This window comes from Pezoporus flaviventris, unplaced genomic scaffold (assembly GCF_033815535.1).
Source record: "Pezoporus flaviventris isolate CSIRO_AGI_PZ_B2104156 unplaced genomic scaffold, CSIRO_AGI_Pfla_v1 ptg000002l, whole genome shotgun sequence".
NCBI lineage: Eukaryota > Metazoa > Chordata > Aves > Psittaciformes > Psittacidae > Pezoporus > Pezoporus flaviventris.
Window position 1 is genome coordinate 86,301,528 of NW_026892550.1, and position 21,358 is coordinate 86,322,885.

General features: G+C 40.9%; 1 protein-coding gene across 1 annotated transcript in view; it reads right to left on the reverse strand.

Moving 5' to 3' along the window:
* Positions 1 to 14,968, reverse strand: part of PTN (pleiotrophin) — a 72,084-nt gene extending 57,116 nt beyond the window's left edge. The window contains exon 1 of the mRNA XM_061444892.1: positions 14,618 to 14,968. The gene's annotated coding sequence lies outside the window, so the exon portion shown is untranslated. The remainder of the gene's footprint in view (positions 1 to 14,617) is intronic.
* Between the last annotated feature and the right edge of the window lie 6,390 nt (positions 14,969 to 21,358).

Consider the following 21,358-nt stretch of genomic DNA (forward strand, 5'->3'; position numbering starts at 1 on the left):
TTAAGCGAGCATCAATTTTGCCCAGAATATGAATAATTATAAGTTAAATGAATGACATTTTAGAAGTATGAGTTTCACTATGATAAGCTAACATTAAAAACATTCTCTGTGAGATGCAGGGAGACTAACTCAGCATCAGATTAATTGAACATAGCCAGACTTAGGGGAAAATGGGTAGTTTTCATAGGGTATTCTGACAACATACTTGTTTTCAAGTAGTTGTCTAATCACCACAGCTGGAAAGCATCAGGGCATCAAATTAGATGTACATGACTCCAATCAGCTCGCATTTCTGATATTACAGCGTCACGGAACACAGTTTGCTCAAGTGTTAATGAAAAGAAAGGCAGTAACACAAGAAGTGTTATATTATACAGCCAATCTAAATCCCAGCAAGCCTACAGACATATATGCATTTATCTTTACATATATATTTAATTACTTTGGTGGACTTTAGATCAGGCCTTTAGTTAAAATGCTTAGAGGAGATTCTTCTAAAAGGAGAAAACGTACAATCTTGGGCTATATTTGCACACATACCAAGTAAGAAGGAGGAAAAAGTCAGAAGTACAAATGCGATTTTTCAGGCTTTCGTTAATAAGCATTTCCTCTTAGGGAAGTTTGTTACGGGACTGCTTCTAACTACAGATTCTGAGATACAGTCTTGAGGATGACAGAACACAAGCCTCCGATTCAGACCAGAGATGACTGATGTAAAATACTTGGCGATCAAATGATGACAACACTACAATTTCCTAGTAATATTAAAACACAGTAATTTTTATAAATAATTTCTTGACATTGTAACCAATTCATATGGTGGCAGCTGGTTTGAAGGAAAAGCTACACTGAGTTAGTCCTAAACAACTAAACTAATTAATTCAGGAATTACACAGTGCTATGTTGCTAGCCTAATTTCCAAAGGAAGAATTGCAACAGTTCAGATACATTTCCATAGGATTTAAACATAGAATTCCCCCACAATCCTTTGAAATCTTCACCCCAAAGCTACTACACAATTATGGTGGATAGTAAAACTGGGAGGTCATTATCCCTCCTAAGAGAGCCAGGCTTCAAGAAGCACAATATTTGGGAGTCACTTCTTTCTGTTCTGTCAGCCTGCTTTTAATGAAGCAAGGAATGAGTATATTCTGAAAGGATGCCGAAGTGCAATCAGTGATGATACTCCTGGCCATTCAGAGAAAAAAGAATAAAAATAAAAGACTTCCTAAATGTGGTTTAATAATTTATTAACTTGTGCAATACCCTTAAGAAAACAGAAATCTAGCCCCACTGAAACTAATAGAAGAGAACAACTTTAGCAGGTGAGATCCAAACTGAAGACTAAGATGTCCAACCTCAAGGCTGAGAAACACAGAGGCAAATACATAGTGACAAGTAATAAGGCATTCCTTAAACACATGGCAGACTAGAACTCCAGAAGAGCTGATGGGCCCTGCAGACTATGCTACAGACTACCTTGATGCAAAGAAGTCAGTGAGGACAGAAAAAGAGATTGCACAGAAATTAAATGGCTCCCCTGTTTCAGTTTTCCTTCAAAGTAGAGAAGAGAGACGTATGCCCTAGGGCTATACAAGTAAAAACCTTGAGGCAGAACTGCCAGACAGATTATGGGGAAACTAACTAACTAAATAATAAACAACTCAAGAAATTTGATTGCGCTAAACTGCATTTCTAGAGCTGAGAAAAATCAGTTAAAGGCAAGTGTAAACCAGCCAGCCTAAAACAGAAGCCCCTCCAACTAGAAAAGTCTAAAACAAAGTACATTTTTCACAATGTTAAATCATGCCCCTCTAATCTACAAGAAGCCTTTAAAAACTTATCCTGGCTGTTCCTCACTAGATGTAAACTGTTCGGATTTTCAAAGACTTTGGGGCGGGGGGGGGGGGAGAAGGCTATTAGGAGAGCTTAGTAATTTGGGATAAGACTTAAGGTTCTGTAACTCTTTAAATGTTAGCCAAAGAACTGAGAATTCCAGGGTAAGAACAATAATCAGTTCTTCATAACGAAGGAGGGATTGTAGCACCCACTAGGCTAGTTCAGCCTAGATAAGTGTTGTTGAGTGCATTTATGAAGCAACTGAATGAAAGAATTATAAAAAAAAAAGGCAACAAAATGTGCTGCCTACATAAAATGGTGTTAGTCAACAGTATGGAAGTCTTTGTACTCTCAAACTGCCAGGCAACCAGACAACACAAATATCAGATAAAATGCAGCACAGACATACGGAAGTCTAATGGCAAAAAAATATCTAGATGCTTACATACCACTATATACAATGATTACTAAATTAACTTCTAGACATCAGAAAGTTCTGGAGACAAAAGATGTCACATTCCTGTGCTTAGTGGAAGAGTCATTTCAGACGAGACAAAAACTTTAGCGCTCCTAAAATTTTAAACCATACTATGAAAAAAAAAATTGACTATGGAAATTATAATGCAGTTGTAGAATGCCAGGTTAAATTTCAACTAAATGCTTGCTAAAGTAAGGGCATGAATTGTGAGCACACTTACAAATAAACAAGCTGAAGCATTCTGTTGATTTAGAACTATGTGTGGGGCTGTTAAAAGGCCACTAAAAACAAGAAACATGAGAGAATGTGTAATATTTATGAAGGGTGAGCTACTACACTATTTAAATAGAAGACAGATTAAAGTAAAGAGAAGTTGAGGTTATGAAAATAAGGATATTAGAGACAGAGGAATTCAGAATTAAGATTAAGGAAACCTCAGCTATTTCAGAGTTACAGAAATCCATCTTCAAAACCAAAACAGATCGGGTGCAGTTTATCATTTCAGGGAAAAATCCATTTCAGATCTATGCACATTTAAATCTAAGGAAGATGAATGCTACTTGCAAAGAGTTTTAAGCAGTTCACTTAACCTTATTTTGACAGAACTTGACCCAAGCTCTTCTACACACTTTCATACCTTGTACAATTGGACTGCTACTCACAGGGCATGATCCATGTCTTAGAAAAATTCAGACCTAAAATTCACTGCCTGATACAGCTTCTGCTATAGGAGCAGTAGCAGCAGCCTTCAGTGGTTTAGCTCTGCAAGGCTGCAAAACTAGAACCAGATGAGAATCCAAGCGAGGAAACTAGAGAAGTAAGCAAGGCTGCTCAAAGTGAGCAGCTCACCTGAGATCAGCTGCTGCAGCATGGAAATTCTGCTACTCCAAGAAGTTTTTAGGCCTAAAATACCTTTTTTAAACCTGGAGAAATGGAAGACAGACACAAATGAGATTTAAAAAAAAAAAAAAAAACAAAAAACAAACCAAAACCCAACTTTTCACACAAATCACACAGTACATCATCAGTCAGTGAAACATAACACTGAACAAAGGCTAAAATGTCTTTTGCAACAGAAGCTATGATTATTATGATTATACAGGGAGAAATAATAAAAAAATAAAAAAAAAAAATCCCAACCACCACGTTCTGCGGAGCAATTGAAAACAACATGCACAAGTCTTCCCAAAAAAAAAAATGGAATCAAGCTTCCATTTTTATTCAATTCTTTAATTTTAGTAGTTAACTGTTGTAAATAAGTTATTGATTTTTACAATTATTTTGTAAATAAATATCTCTGTAATAATTTCCAATTGCAATACATTACAATAAATTACAATAATTCACAATTATTACAAATATTTAAAAGTGTTTACAATTATATGTACTAATAAAATTGCATATATAAATTATATTCTAATTTTCGATGGTATATTTTGAGAAAAACAATTTAAACTGATCAAGATAAATTTGATAAAATGCTCCTCATTCCACATTGCTGTGTATTAGACCACTCTTTCTGTGAGACATCATGATCATAGGTATGTCATAATGAAATGCATCAGCTGGACATCATAGGTCATCATGAAGACCTTACTTGATACATAGGCACAAGTCCTTGTTTCCATTCCCCCAATAGCCATTAAGTGTTCCAAGTGTTCAGATACACGCTAGACTTTCACTGACCTGGAACACAAATCTTGGATTCATTAACTCAAAAACTTCTATTTTGATAGGGCTTATGTAAAATATTTTTATATATACTTTATATATTATAGGACAACAGGTAATGAGTTAAAACTTAAACAGGGGAAGTTTAGATTGGATATAAGGAAGAAGTTCTTTACTGTAAGGGTGCTAAGGCGCTGGAATGGCTGCCCAGGGAGGCTGTGAATGCTCCATCCCTGGCGGTGTTCAAGGCCAGCCTGGACAGAGCCTTGGGTGCCATGGTTTAGTGTGAGGTGTCCCTGCCCATGGCAGGGGGTTGGAACTAGATGATCTTAAGGTCCTTTCCAACCCTAACTATTCTATGATTCTAACATTTCAAACTCAATTCTTCTTGACTTAGATAATTTACACTTCACAGACTTCTCCTGCCTTGGTTGGTTTGTGGGCTTCTTTGGTTGTTTCAGAATTTCCTATTTAAATAAGACAAGAAATTCCCACCTGCAATTACTTGAGAAATCTCAGTTGGTAAAATCCTAACTAGAATTAGAGCCTTATTGCACATGCTGAAAGTGTCAATACAGAAAGATGTGAACGTCTCATTTATAGTACATGGTGCGCAATTGGAAAGTCTAAACTTAGATAGCACATTTTTGCTACACATCCCTACAGTTTGGAAAGTTTCTCCAGAGAGTTGCTTTTGTCGTGAGGTATCTACAGATCTCATTTTTTTCTTCCTCTATAAAAATGCAGTCTCCATATCCACTCAACCTACAGTTGCGGTTAGCACAAGAATGAGGGGTTCTTATTTAAAGGACTACTTCCTTGTAGATATAGTCATAAATAATTCAAACTAAGCTACAGTACACAGCAATTAAATGAACAAAGTACATGCTGTAATACACCACCTTTGTTTTTTAGTTCTTTCCTTGTATGCCAGTATTCAATACCAACCATTCTCAAGAACTCTCACCCTTTGTGAAAATTAGCAGAGATGCTGTATTTGGGCACAGAGAAGCAGACAAAGAAAGGTGTGGTGGGTTGACCCTAGCTGGACACCTGGTACCCAACATGACCACTCTACCACTCCCCACCTCAACTGGACAGAGGACAGAAAATATAACAAAAGGCTTATGCATCAAGATAAGGACAGGGAGAGATCATTCACCAGTTACAGTCAGAGGCAAAACAGATTCAACTTTGGGACATTAATTTGTTGCCAATCAAATCAGCGTAATAAGAAATAAAAACGAAACACACCTTCCCCCCAACTCCTCCCTTCTTCCCAGACTTAACTTTAATGATTTCTCTACCTCCTTCATCCCAGCAGCACAGGGGGATGGTTGCACTCAGTTCACAACATGTTGTCTCTGCTGCTCCTTCCTCCTTAGGGGAGTACTCTTCACACTCTATCCCTGCTGCAGCATGGGGTCTGTCCCACAGGAGAAAGCTCTTCATGAGCTTCTCCAACATGGGTACTTCCCACAGGCTGCAATTCTTCAAGACCTGCTACAGCATGGGTGTGCCTTCTATGGGTGCAGACCTTCAGGAACAGACTGCTCCAGTGTGGGTACCCCCCACGGTCGCAAGTCCTGCAGCAAACCTGCTCCAGTGTGGGCTCCTCTCTCCACAGGGCCAAAGGTACTGCCAGGAGCCTGCTCCAGTGCTGCCTTCTCATAGAGTCACAGCTTCCTTCAGAGATCCACCTGCTCCAGCATGGGGCTTTCCACAGGCTGCAGGTGGGTATATGCCCCACCATGAACCTCCACAGGCTGCAGGCAGACATCCTGCCTCACCATGGCCTGCACCACAGGCTGCAGGGGAATCTCGGCTCTGGCACCTGGAGCATCCTCTTTCTTCACTGACTTTGGTGTCTTTCACATACTCTCACTCCTCTCTTCAGCTGCAGTTGTGCAATTTTTTGCCATTTTCTGAAATATGTTACATACCCAGAGGTGCTAGCACTGTCACTGATGGGCCCGGCCTTGGCCAACGGTGGGTCCCATCTTAGAGCTGGCTGGCACTGGCTCTATCAGATGTAAGGGAAGCTTCTGGCAACTTCTCACAGAAGCCACCCCTATGACCAAAACTTTGCCATGCAAACCTACTACAAAAGGCCAGGACCATGTTGTACATTATCCTACCCAGAAAGAAGTGTTTGTAAATATCTCAGTTGCAAAGTACTAAAAGGATCTATAAATGTTTTTTTGAAAGCAGCCTCAAAACAACTTTTCTGGTTCAAGATGATGATTAAGGGCAGGAAGTTCACCTGCTTTTCCTTCCATTCCCATCCCTTTTGAACTTCAGATTTCTTTTTCAGCATGAAAACATGACCAATTTCGCATGTATTTGGGGACAGGGAGAGAAAGTGCTCCCCACTCTCCTACATTTCTGATTCCAGAAAGCTTTACAAAACCATTTCAGATTACAAGACCAGCAGTTTGCTCCTTTCAGAGGTAAAATCTAGGGCTGATCGCAGAGGTTCCGAGGTAAAACCTAGGGCTGATCCTAGCAGGAAGACAGCAACCTCCACCTCACATCAGGATAAAGTCAGCATCTTCACAGCACCAGATGATCATACAGGGAAATATTTTGGCAAGGGCCTGGCCTACATCATGCTTTGGAAAGGTACAATTATTACCATGGACCAACAGGAGAAGTTTACATTTGAAAGTGGAGCGGAAAACCAGCTTGCCAATACGACTTCTACAACAAAAAGCACACCAGCAGCTCACGGTTAAACAGATGTCCAGAAAAAATATCTAGTGAAGCTGCCAAAGGCCCCATGGTAATCGTATTGCTATAAAACATATCACAAGAGATTTCATCCCCACCCACTCATAAAGGGAATGCACCTGAACATATGTGGTATCATCAGAGACTTATATTTCCACCATGTTAAACTTATAAATCAAGGCATTGATCAAGCAAAGGCTTCACATGCACTTTTATATTTACATTGTTTAAGTAAATCCCACTGTTCCCAGTGAGGTAACTCATAGCCCATAAAGCTGTTTCAGTGCAGAAGATGTGCAAAGACTATAGCTCAAATTGAAAGTGACTGAGAGAAGAGGCTGATGCATCTTAAAACACCTATACCTATAATTTCAATGGCCACTCAATATTACCAAGTCCAAAACACAAGCTAAACTCCATGCCCCATTTAAACACAAGTTCTTGTGTGGACAAACGCAAAGGGAGTGGAGCTTGTATTTTCTTCTTCATCACCCCATAAACATGGTTCCCACACTATCTTGCAAGCATAGGAAAACTCCTGCAAAGTAGATTTAAAGAGACACCCTTATTTAGGCAGCCCATAATCCTTGCAGCACTTTATAAATCCTCTGCTGGTGGATGATCTAGTTATGATTAGTAATAAGAAGGAAACAAGAGCAGCTTTTAGGCTGCTCTGAACTCTGTGGGTCTTTGGTCAAACTGGACAGAGCATCACCACACCATAACAGGACCCCCCATGGCTTTCTGCTTTAGTTCTGTTGTTTTGTTTTTTTTTATCCCACCGCTGCATAAGTAATCCTAAAAAAGGGGGAAGCCTGCAGCACGGAACAAGTATGCTAATGCCATATCATACCAACTGACATGCCAACAGCAATCACACACACACCCGCTCACACACTTCTGCCAAATAATCACTTAGGCAAACATCAACTGCAGAGATTAGAAAAGCATCTGACAAGGTGCAAATCATACAAAAAACATGGGCTGAAGGGACAGCTTAGAAAAGTGAGGATTTAGTAAGTGAAGTGACATGAAGTTCCCAAATCAAAGCTTGCAGTGTTTTTTGGAAGATCGCTGAAAATCCTATCTTGGCCTTAGAGGGAAAGCTAGGAGATTTTTCCATCCCTCAGTCCCTACTGCATATCAGCTGCACAGGCAGGCTTCTAATAAAAGCAAGTGACTTATGCAAACAAAAACATCTTTCTGACCTCTGGGAAGGCAGCAATCCAAGCAAACAAGCAGGCAGTCAGGTGGCACAAGCTATCAGGAAGCAATCAGAGCATCTCAGGGCCCTTTTGTCAGCACCAGAGAGAAAGCTAAGCCACTACCATAGTGGAAGACTGGGTTTCCAGGAGAAACCACCCTAGGTGCAACAAGAAGTTCAGACTATTTCTGTTTAATATGGCGGGGGTAGGAAGGCTGCTTTTGAACACGTAATTTTTATTGTTCAAACTGAAGGAACAAGGTGTTTCCATAAAGGAAACAAGGCAGAGTATCAGAACAATCTCGTGACTTATCTTTGATTTACTAAAAAGTGCTTCACTCTAAAGGCACTTCCAATGATCATAATGAGATTCTGCTGCAAGAAGAGTCACAACCATTTACCAGCACTATCATTCGTGTCTTACTTTGAAGACTCCATCACCAAAATAAACATGTGGGCACTCTTTCTAAATCTTACGATGAATTCTATAGTCCTTTTTCTGATGAAGCTCTTGCTGAAACGGCAACTTTGTGTGAATAACGGTTGGAGGATGTGTGCCTCGTTTAGTATTAATCTGTGCTTGACAGGAAGAATATAATTCTCAGTGAACTGAAAAAGATCTCAATATAGAAATGGAATAAGTTCAGTTGTCCAAAAGCAAACTGTGACCTTGTAGCGCCATAACACAGCAGGGACGGCACCATACTAGAGGTGCCATATTTCTACCAAGGCTATTTCTGAGTCTCTTTAGAAGATTATTTACAAAGACAGTTGACCTTTCTTATGAGCTACATTCATTACCATCTAATAAAGTGCCTAGAAAAGCATCACAGAAATGTTAAAATGTGCATTTTGAGCCAGTGTTACTCTTCCCATATTGCTTGCATGCTGTAAACTAGTAAAAAAAAAAGCAAATAGTTATTTTTAAGTACAAAGCTTTTGATATGAGAACTACCTACCCACAGTATCAAGCACATTTTGGACGCTCCTGTCACGGAGGCAAAGATGCTCCAGACTGTAAGCCTTCTGTTGCTGGCTACAGATGGGCGCATACACTTGCATTGCACAACTAAGGCTCTTTTGCACTTTTGAGAGACATGATGTGTGAGAAGTATAGCTAAAAAAATAAATAAATACATAAATAAATCTGTTGTACTAGTGATCCAGTTAAAACAAGGAAGCCTTAAATGCAGTAGTCAGATCATCTTTAGCTGGCTATGAAACTAATGCCATTGTTCGCATGGCTCTGAGAAACAAAACCCAAGAACAAAACAGGGTTTGTGCCACATATCCAATGGAACTGAATCTGAGAAGCCAGTTCAGTCATTTTTGTGGCTTGCAATCAAACAGAAAGACTCCGACTTCCACAAATAACTATATATTTACTGCTTGTGTCAACACACAGGGAGTTCCACCTTTCTTATATACCCATAGAGCACAATTATCTGGGTTTTACCTTTCCAGTCCTTAGGGACAGCCTAAGTCAACAGGTAGCAAAGTCAGATGGTGAAGACAATAGCAGAGTGGTCTATCATCCTTAATGAGCTCAGAAAATGAAGACCAGCTTTGCACTCAAGCCTGAGAAATAGGTTACTACCATCTTGTTGTGAGCATTACTAGTGCTGGGCCTGTCCCCACTGTCAGCTGGACCAGTCACATTAAGACAGCAGAGCATCAGCTCAGGTGCACAGAGAGATGCTTTCTGAAGGAAAGAGCCCATCCCTTTCTTTCTTTTAAGATGAAAAAATTCTATTTCACTTACACTTGCTAGCTAGCTGTGGACCAGTCTCAAAACAAGCATTTAGACTGAGGTATTAGAGAATTTCTCTTTCTCTTCACTCCCCATGGGCGCTTGATAATGATTTCATCTGCAACTGAATAGGAAATGTTTACAAGGTCCAAGCTACACTGGAATTCCATAGAAACTAATGAGGAAGGAATATTTTTATAACACTCCTGTGAAATACTTAATGAACTCTGAAATGGTGCTGGCAGGCCTCAGAATAGAAAGGTCCAGTTCAAAATTGAACTTTGCAGTTTAATAAATGGCACTGGACTGGAGCTCCAAACACTATTTTCAGAGATTGTTTTATCAGAAAATGCCCAACCCCTGTAATGCTCTTCCGCTCTAAAAGCCTTTACCCCTGCTGTTGCAGCTGCCATGTAATCAATGGCACTTGCCAAGCAATGTGTTCCTAGAGCCTAGATTAACATATTAATACATTTATCTTAATATAATGAAACTGGAATTGCCTCACCTCCAGAAGTTACCCACATTGAAACCAGAATCTGCTATTCTGAGAAGGCAAGGAAGGGCAGAGATTTTTGGAGTGGAGGGATGCAGGGGGGTGGAAATCACCTGGCTGCATCAGTAATATATGTAGCTCTTTATTATATTCACATTCCCCCTTCTCATCTCCATGAAACTGCCTACAGCTGTGTTCTCTGAACCTTTGGTCTGAAAGATATTAAAAAACATTCTGAAAGATGACTACAGTTTTTAAAAAGTCACTCCCACATATGTAAGCAAGGAAGGGAATTAGAAAAGTTTAAAATGAAATCATCAGGGTGCCATTGCAGGAGGCAGAATCAGATATTTTAAACAGTTCAGTGATTCTATTCCTTGGAATAAAATACTGGCCAAGAGAGTGTCTAGTCTGGTAAAGTCCCACTGACCTTTTCTACCATGATAAGGTAAGCCATTGCTGAAAACACAACAAACTGAACTACTTCAATACCCTACGTGAAACACAACCTCCAGCAGGGCCTTTTAAGTCTCAAAGGTCCTTACTTTTCACTAGTGGAAAGACTGTAGGAGCCTGAAGAGAGTCTGAAAAGTATTAATGAACTTGGCATCACAAAATCAGGTCTTCTGGCAACTCAGAGCCAACAAAATTTTAAGCAGCAAATTCCATACTGACTGCCAATTTTTATTTCATGGGCTGGATCAAGCTCATGTTAAAGTTAGTGGGATTAAAGTGTTTCTCCAGCTGACGACCACCTCTCTTTGATACAAGATCAATGGTTCGCAAAGCAAATTTAAATCATTAAAAAAAAATACTGCTCTTTATTTAATGTCTATTACTGTTGGCACAAGTAACAGGTATCAGTCCCTTGGAAGTTAATGACATGCAAAAGATATGCCTTTTCACATCTTATTTAGTTGATGCTGTGTCAATCCACAAAGACTCAACCATACCATTTCTTACACAACTACAGTGCTCTATGGTTTATGGTAGTAAAACACAGAGAAGAGATTGCTTGCTCCTTTAATTTCATTTTTCCACACTGCTTCTGCTGAAGAAATTAATCTGAGACAATTGACTTAAATTTCCCTCAAAACTCCTCAAACACACATTGAACACTCGACAATGCCCACTTTTCTATTTTCCTCTCCACAGCTCCATCGGAGAGGACCCGCGATGCATTCAGAGCAACACAATGGAGAATGATTTCCAAAGCATTAACTTAGAGCCATTGAGACTTGGATGTTTTCAAAACGACTCTATTGTGCTCAAAGGATTCTAGACTACCCCAGCTACTCCAGAAGAGAGTCTTTTTCCCTTTCTCAAAATGTCCATTCCTTGAGCCATCCCTGGAGTGCATTGTTGAGGCCGATTCCTTAGTGCAGCAAGTTCCATCAGTCAAAGCTCAACAGATACAAATAATATCAGGATATGGATATAAATTAGTGCGACAGAGCCTAAATAGTTTTGACAGGTTTAGTAAGTATATATAGCAACACAGAATGCTATTCCTGCTGTCAGACATCAATATGTAGACAGAAGATTGGGGGCACCATGGAAACTCAGTGACATAAGAGTGGTATTGATTGGATAGAAAATGAGACTGCAATTTAAGCTTAAGGCTGCCAGAGATGCCAAGAATGGAGAATGACCTCCAGCAGTGAATTTTCAGCATAAGCTCCCTGTGAACAAGCCAGTCCAAGAAGGATAAATCAGGGACAAGCTCACCAGGGATATGGCTCAACCAAATGCAGCTACCCTAAGCAGAAGAGAACCACTCTGTGTGTGCGCGCGTTACAGTGACCTACTTCGTTCAAAGACAGCATTTGAATGGTTTATTACAGAGGCCTGAAACAAAGAGATCTCCCCAATTAAAGTCCTGAAATGAATCCTCTAAATGAAAATGCCTTTGATACAGTGATCAGCAAGAGGTTGTAAATATTGAAGCAAAGTGTACATTGTTAAAGACCAGTTCCCACAGAAAACATTGCTGTTGGGAGTGTAGGTAATAAGGGGGCCCAAACAGAGCAGATTTCATGAGCAATGCCAGCTCCATCACTAATGCCCTACTCTTACACTAAAACACTTGTTACACCATAACACTTCATAAATCATACCTTCCCTCCCACAAAAGCACACTAAAATAGAGCATGAGTTAAATAAATGCATTTTCAGAGTTCCTGTAAAGTACTGGCTTTAACTGTTATCTGATGATTCCAGAACAACCATTCCCAGAATGATCAAGAAGAAACATGGGATGTGTCAGGCAAGTACCTTGCAGGAGCTGTTAAGTGCTAGAAGTCAGCTAAGTAATAATATTCACATTAGGGACAGAAAGATGAATCTACACAAAATATCCATCAGTATAGCTGTGACAATATGATAAGCCTCCAAAGCGTCCAAAGTGTCAGTACGGGTGCAGACAAATACAGGCATATGGCACTGGGATAACAGCACTACGATTTGTGATACTATAGTAAGACCAACCTTCTGCTGGCAAGGATCTACCAGCCACAGGCTGCATCTCAAATAACTGGTGATAGACATCTGGATAATTGCAAAAAGTCTGTTTTTCTTATGCCACTTCTACACCATAAACAAAGACTTACCATTTGTAAATGAACTATTTCTTGCTGGCTTCTCTTTTTTCCACCCAAGAGCTTACTCTGGTGCACACTACATTCAGTAAATTTCTATCCTTCGATTTCATCCAAAGCTTCATAATAAGCCAAACAGTTCAGCTCACCTCGAGACAAGACTATACGAAATTCCTGCCTTCTTTCTCTTTACAAAGAATCACTAAATTATGCAGCACTTTTTTTTTTTTTGGGGGGGGGGTATTCATTTGGCAGTATTCATCACTACAGCAAATTAACCAATTTTGTCACGAATATGCAGGCTCCCTTTGAACCACTTCTCTGGATCCCAAGTGCAAGGGTTTTTGTTTGTTGGGCTTTTTTTTCTTTTTTTGGGTGGGGGGTTGTTTGTTTTTAATTCTTATTTCTTTGCAGAGAGGAAACAGAAATACACAGGAGGAAAAAAAAATAAATTTGCTTTGTAAATCAGATCAAGAAAATGTAAACAACGGCTATTTTTTTATCAAAACTTTTCCTTCCCTTCTCTCTTTATCTCTCCCTTCCCTCCTTTTCCCTGATAGAAGCAGTTACACAGTCTGTTTCTTGTCCAAAAAGCTGAACTTTGCTAAAAGCTCAAAACCAAATCAAGGCCCAAAGGGGAAACAAGGAACAGACAGAGAGTTCAAGAGTTGATAAGCCACAGGTAAAGTGTTCTTCCACTGTAATACAAGTCCTTGACAGCAAACGGGATCTAGTTAAAACACCCACCACTGTCCACAGCTACAAGGTTATTTCAGAGAGAAAGATTTAATGCTTGTTGCAAACGTTTCTACAACGCTCCCAAGACCCAACTAGCCTCCAGGGTTTACATCCTAGAACCCAGCTTCAGAGTGGATCACCAAGCTAATGCACAGCATATGTTCACCGTCGAGGCAAATCACCTGCACTCTGCAGGAGAGAAGGGTGCGACAGCCCACTAGAACACGCAAAAGGAGCCGGCAGCTCCCAAAGAGCGAAGACTACCTTCCACTTATAAAAAGCTGTACTTTCAAAAAGGAGAAAATGAAGGAGGATATGGAGTTAGTTTGAGACCATAACACATTTGCAGAATAATGTGCATGCTCAACAGGAGGAAACTGTGTTTTCACTGTTGTTGGCCCAGATTTTCTCCCAACCTGTCCCTCCAGAGATGGAAGACACAAACTAACGACGGCTGTTTTAAATAGATCTATAGGCACTTGCTATATTCAGTTGTTCCACCAGAAGTGAACTACGGATAAGAAAACAAAGTCCCAAGAAAAATACCAGTTGAAGTGCTCGGTCCGAGGGTGCAATTTAACCTCATTATCCCGAGGCTCAGCCGGGACATTCCTGGCACGGGGCAGCCCGGCTCCGCAGGGGGCTTGCCGACTATGGTGTCACTCCACCGCCCTTTTGTCCTCGCGAAAGGGACCAGACCGAGGACTCCTGCCTCCCTTCCCCGCTGGGTCTCGTCCCCCACCACCACCTCCCTCCTCCCTACCCTAGCTTTTCAACGGTCCCACTTACCGACCCACCGCCTCTACCCCGCTCCCGGGCACCCCAGACCTCGCACCCCGCCTGCCCCCCGGTCCTCAGGTGTCTCCGGATCCTCAGATGCCCCCAGCCACCCCACCGGGTCCGGGCTCCCACACAACCCCACAGCCCCTGCCCCCGACACCCGCCGGGCAGCGAGGTGGGATCGGGGCTGCGGATCCCCCTTTGGGATAAGCCTCCCGGAGCCGGGCAAGGAAGCGGTTCCCCCTTCCCACCGTTATCCCAGGGGGGCGAGTGAGCGCGAGGGGCACCACCCCTCGAGTGGACCCCGGGAGCCCCACCGCCCTTTCGGACTTACTTCGGGCGGCAGAAAGCTCTTCTACCGCAGCTGAGAGGGGTAAGCCGCGGGCGTCCTCGCTGAGCCCCGGCTGCTGCTGCTACCGCCGCCGAAGCGCGTCCCTTCGCTTCCCCACGGACGGGCTCGCCTCGCCGGCCGCCGCCGCCGCCTCAAGCCCCGCTCCTGCCGTGCCCCGTCTCTCTCCAGGCGGAGATTTCTCGCCGAGATTTTTATACTGGAGGCAGGGAACCTGATCCGCGCTTTGATTCAGCAGAGCCCGGGCTGCAGCGCGGCGGCAAGTGGAGGGAGTCAGGCGGGCGCCGGGGCAGAGCGAGCGGCCGCGCTTCCCCCTCGTGTGATGCGGATGGGCCGCGCCCGCCGGGCGGGTCACCCACGGGGCAGCCTCGCCCCCGGCGCCGGGGGCTGGGGGGGGGGGGGGCAGGAGGGTGGGAGGGGACGGGACAGGGCTCGGAGGCAGCTTCGCGTGCGCCTGCTGCCGAGGGAGGGAGTGAGGGAGCGAGGGAGCTACCGAGCGACCCCGGCTGCTGCTGGACTGGTCCCTGGGCCGGTACCGACCGTCTCAGCGCGGGCAACTTCTTCTCTTCCTCACGGCACCCCCCGGCCACTGAGTGGGATACCGAGGGCGGGAGGGGCACCTCACTGCCGATGCGGGGGCTCGCAGGGGGTTCAGCTCTTTTCCGGGCACAAATATCCGTAGCTTTTGCTTGGGCAGCCTTTGGCTGTTGGGAGTTTGGGGAGCTTTTAAGTTTAGCCTTGATGGCTTCCAGCTTGCTACTTGAATCGTGGTAGTGCTGGGCTGGAAATGCTGCTGGGAGGGAAACCCCCCACGAAAAAAAAGAAGATTAGAAAAGAGAAAAGAGAAGAAAACCAGCTTTTAATTTCAACTTGGGCTAAAAGTGCTGTAAGAACAACTTTTGCAATGGCATTCCAACACTCCTGGTTGTAATGGTTGCTGGAGTTAACTCAAGGCTTTCATTCAACAGCAGGCTTTTCCAACTTTTGGGCTCATTACATCCATTGAATAAGAGTGTTCCCCAATCCACAGCTTAATTTAAAGCTAAGTGGACTTGTTCCAAACTCCAGGCAATTTCTGTGTAATTCCCAATCCTCAGGGCAAATCTCTGCCTTGATGTGGAAGAGTGGGCCCATTGACTGCTTGGGTCTCAGCTGGGTTTGTAGCTCCTGCTCCAGGTTTATACAGAAATCCATTTCAGATTCTTCTCCTGTTTCCTGAGGAATGAGCTAAAAAGTAATTTGTCTGGCACTGTACACATTGCATCATCTAACACCTAACATCTGTGACAATGAAAAGCACTGTGCGGCTAGTCCCAGAGTGGGCAATTGCACTCACCTGGAGTCTTTCTTAGTAAACTACTCCCTTCCATCCACACCTTGGCATCTTCTTTTCATCACACAGTTATGTGTTTAGTCCTGGCATGGCTGTTCAGGATTTGCACCACTGGCAGATTTAATGACAAGTGATGTAATTTAAAACAACAACTTTGATTTGCAGTGTAAAGTGAGGGCTTGAGATGGAGAGAATATCCTTTCCAGCAGCTGGATGAGTGGAAATGAACACTCAATAGTAAACGTCGTCTTCGTGTTTCAGAGTGTGCAAAGCTGAATGGGTCCTTGATAGCTAGGTTGCATCTTCCTGAGGGCTTCTCAATATAATGCTAGTATCACAGTTCTAAGCACCACAAACATCTAGAGAAAGACATTTTCCATCAAAAAATACCTGGTAGTGGTTGACACTTAAAGCCCTCAGAGCTTCTCCGTAACAACCACAATAGCGCATTTTGGATGGTCCATCATGTCTAAGTAACAAAGAAGTAGGAAAGAGGACAAAGACTGATCTCCAAGTTCACCTTGATTGAAACCAAAACAGGTTGCACCAAAGTGGGTCAAGAGATCTCTTCCTTTCCTTACAGAAATCTGAATCTTAGCTAAAACAACAAAAAACAGATTTTCAGCTTTCCAGAAAACAATGGGAACTTTCTGCAGAAAGAAACTGCTTTTTGCAAAGATACGCATGATATTAGAAGCCTCATTTGTCCACTAGATTTTAGAAGCAATATGTCAACAGACAGTCTTTGACCAAATTTACTCACAGCTTTTACCCATACCTACTTTTTCTAAAATCAATTTCCTGGAACTGAATTTACATGCCCAGGACTACTTTTGTTGACGCGACTTGGGTTTTGATGCAGAAAGTTCAAAATAAAACTGTAGACGAGGTTAATACACCTATTTAGAGGGCAGATTATGGTCTGAAGCACCTATAACTGGAAAAGAAAGTATATCAGTTTTCAATTGCCAAAAATTAAATGTGTTGCAATGTTAATATTATCTGTCTTAATGGAACCTTGAAGCTTAACGTGAGGTTTCCATTACAGTAAGCACTGTACAAATACCAAAAATATTCTTTTCCCCAAATTGCCTACTGTGTTTGATGCTTTTGATACTTTGATATTAATGGAGTATGACACTTGAATTTCTTGACTGAATCTTTGCTATTGAGATAGAACTCATAAAGACATAGAAGGAGGTGAGACGGTGAATACAGCAATCTTGGGAGGACCAATGTAACTTCAGTTGCCAAGAAAGAGTCATCAACTATTTATTAACCACTCCTAAATGTGCCTATTGTGCTGGTTCCCAATTGGAAAGAACAGGACAGCATAGAGAAAAGGGATGGAAGAAAGATATGCTATGACCATTTACTTGCCACAGGAATATTTTAAAATATAACATAAATAAATAAAAACACAGTTTTTATTAAAAGAACTATGAAATTGGAGAGGCTTATCTACAGAAACTCTCTGCTGGTTTGTCTCTCCAGTTTTCCAGCCAGTGCTTTATTTCATTTCCTACCTGATCTCTGGAACTAAGCCTAATCTACATTTCTTATAACATATAGAAAAATCCATACTGAAAAAATACGTTTGGACTATTACCTTTCTAGTCTGGACACGCAGCTAACTTAGAAAGGAGAATTTGCTTAGAGAGTGCCAGTGACACAATTAAAATCCTCAACATTTGTTTACAGCTGCTGGTTCCACCCTGATCAAAAATCAGAGGTGAGGAATGGATGGACTGGCAGCTGTAGAAGTCCGATTTCTAGTTTCATGTATCCTCTTTGCTACCTGAAACAAATATTGGCAACCTAATGAAAGAGAGAAACAGGGCTGAATTTTCTTTTGAAAAGTAAAAGTTAAGGTTAGTACTGTAAGGAGTTATAAACGGATTTCTCATTAATGCTACATGCAAATGCTCTCATAAACAATCCAAAAATACTAGATCACAATTAGAATTCTGGTTCAGTCAGTAAATGCTCAAGGCAATCTGGGGGAAAGAACCTCTCACCATTAGATACAGTTTGTGCCAAAATGTAGAAAGCTGCCCATAATAAATTTCCTGTCAATGAGTTTTGGCTTTCTTTTTCCTTTGAAAAGACCTGAACACCAAATTTTCCCTTTGAAGATGGGTTTTTTAGTAGTTTTAGGTAATCATTTCACAAGCATGTGAAGGAGATGATAGATAGTTACTTGGACCTCATCAGCTTCTAAAAGGGGTTTGCACTTTTTTCCAAAGACACCCTTGAAAAATTCCGACTCTAAAGCTCAGACTACAAAGACAGAGAACACATGACACAGTTTGCTCCTGAGAAGCACTTCACTGTTTTCAGTCCCACTGCCTAGCAGAATGATGCTCTACTTTTCAAAAAGCAACCACCACCTCATGTACACCATTTAAGAGGTCACCTTGAGCTGAGCCTGCTTGTTTGTTTCAGATACACTGTAAGTACCAATTTCTTTCGCTTGCCCTCCCTAACAATCAGCAACAGCAGCTCCAGGAAGATGTAATGTGATTCTAGAAAAGAAGAGAATTCAACGGTAGTTTACAGATTTTTTTCACCTTTTGCTCCACTGTTGTTCCCTAACCATTGAGCTGCAGACCCTGACAACTGAGTGCCCCTCATCCCCACTCCTGTGGTAAGATCAGATTTCCATTAGTGATCCTGAATTATTTAGTGAATGCATCAAAGATTGAAATCAACTACTTCTGAGATGTGTACCTTCTCACTCTATCTATCTTTCATTTAAAGTCCACAAAATGGCAGGCATATTGTCACAAAGAATATCAATTGTATAATTAGAGTAGAAAAATTATGGATTTAAAAAACAGTAATTCATATCTTGCTTTCTAGTATTAAAATAATCGAGTATATAAAAAAACAGATTTCCCAGATGTCTGTAGAAGAAGGCAAACAGAGAGCATGAAACCAGAAGAGTTATTTTTTCATGCACATATGATAAAAACTTAAGATATTTGAAAACAAAGTCAGTGTCCCAGAACTTGGTCTTAAGCTTTAGTCACCAAACCGTGAACACATGTTGTAACTTTACACATTTGACTGCTTCTATTTTGTGCAAGGGGATTAAAGCTTCTGTGCTCAAAATTATTCATGTGCATACATCTGCATATTGCAGTTTGAAATCCACAAATATAATGTGACACAGCAGGCCTTTCCAGGTCCTCAGCATTTAAAAGACTGCTGTTTGTACTTTGGCTTTTCTCACTCTTTTTTTTCTTTTGTGCAGGCAATCTTGAGGATGGAAGTCTGCCCCACCTAGGATTTCAAGTCTATTGCATTAAAAAAAATATATGTCTTAGCTATGGTACAAAAATTGTTGCTTTGAGTACATTATTGCTCTTTTCTATATAAACAAACATTTCATTTCACTCTAGTTTTAGTTTGGGGAGCAGTGTAAAGTAAAACAAAACGGCGTTTTATTTTGAAGGGCTGAGCAACAGCTACCATTTCTGCTCTATTTTCTGGGGTTTTGTCATTACCTATTTCTTTGTAAAAATCAAAGCAACATGCAGGAAGAAAGAAAATGTTCTTCCTTGAAACAGAACCAGTAAAATTGATGGGTTTATTATTTGGTTTCAAACTTCTAGCAGAAAATTACTGAACAAATAGAATGCAAGTTTCCTTTTCAGTTTCCCTCAGGAAGAACCTGATTTACTAATAGCTATTTTTTCTAAAGGCACTATATACCCACATGCCTAATTACTCTGTGAAAGGACTGGAATAAAAATAGAGAAGGTAGTACTTATAATCCCTCCGAATCAGTTCTTGATACTCAAGACAGTCTTCTAGTATCAGTCACAGTACTAAGTAGAACTAGGCACTGAACTGAAATGGTAGTGACAAGCCAGGAATAACAGGTTTGAGGAACTAACTACATAGCAGGCAAGTGATTAGAAAATGAAAAGCATTCTCGTCATTTACCTAGAGCAGAAACATGACATACTACTATTTCCTAGTTCAAAGTAAAACTATGGTAATCACATTTTGAAATACCTAACGAGTACTTTTCATTCTAATGATGCTTATATAATTAAAGGAATATTTCTTAATATACTCCCTTAAGAATGAATTACTGCTATTGTGGGGAACAGTCTAAAACTACTATTAATTAATTACTAGTAGTATAAACTACTATTAGGACAGTCTCTGCATCCACAGTGTGATGCAATCAGCACAACTCTGAATTGAGTGTATGAACAAAGAAATTCCACTTATCAAGATGATGTATTTTTTTAATCAAATTATTGGGTTGACAATTTGTAAAGGGTTCACCTGTGTAGTTATAATGATGCTAAACTTCACATTTAAAGAAAAATATAAGTGGTTTTGACAAGTTTTCCTTATGTGCAATAAAATGATGAGGTGTTCTCCTTTAATGCAAATGCAGGACAACTAAATCGTTGATTATGAATTTTAGTTAAATCATAGCAATAAAAGGAACAATGGGAATATAATATTGACAAGTGATTGTCAAACACATTCCAAAATACCATTATTGAGACTATTTCATTGCTGGCTTTTCCACAGATCTTCAGGTGGTAGTTTACTAGGGAGATACTTTCACAAGAGAATAAAATAAAAGTGAAATTGTATTAAGGCTAAGTAGTACCCTTTCCCTGATATCATTTTTACAAATAACCATGGCATGTAAAATTTAGGAGATACATCATGTATAGATATAGACATAGACACACCAACATAAAGGTCTGTTGTTGGAAACATAGGAACTGGAAGATGACCAGCTATAACCTGCTCATGTGCAATGCCTCATTAGTTAATGTAATGGCCACGATTTTCCCCCCATAAGAACAAAGTTAGGTACATCTGTTCTTAACTTACTGGCAATTTCTTGCCTGAGATTTGAGCCAGTTGCATGGCCTTCACAATACATCTTTGATGGAAACTCCTGAGGGATGCTGTTGGGTTCAATGTCAGCTTGATCTAGGTTTTCATGCTCAGGAGTTTAACAAAACATGGCATCAACATTTGCAAACCTAGACCTGGACTGGGTGTTATTAAAAAAAAAACAAAACATGTTAAAACCCTTTAAAATCTTTTAACATCCACATTAATGATTTCATACTGACGCTGAAGTATGGGCACTAGTATGGGCAATGCTAGCACTTCTTGCTCAATGATAGGAGTTTCTGCCCAAAGATCTCATTCCCAACATTATGTGATTGCATTAGACACGCAGTTTTCAATAGCAAAAACTGAGCAAGCAAATAATGGGGAGAAAGTACTGACTCTTCCACTCCCACTTTTTGATAGGAAAGTCTCAGAATAAAAATGTGCTATTAAAAAATCCAAAGCTAATAAAAATATTCAGAATATTTGTTAAACTCTATAACATAAACTTATAC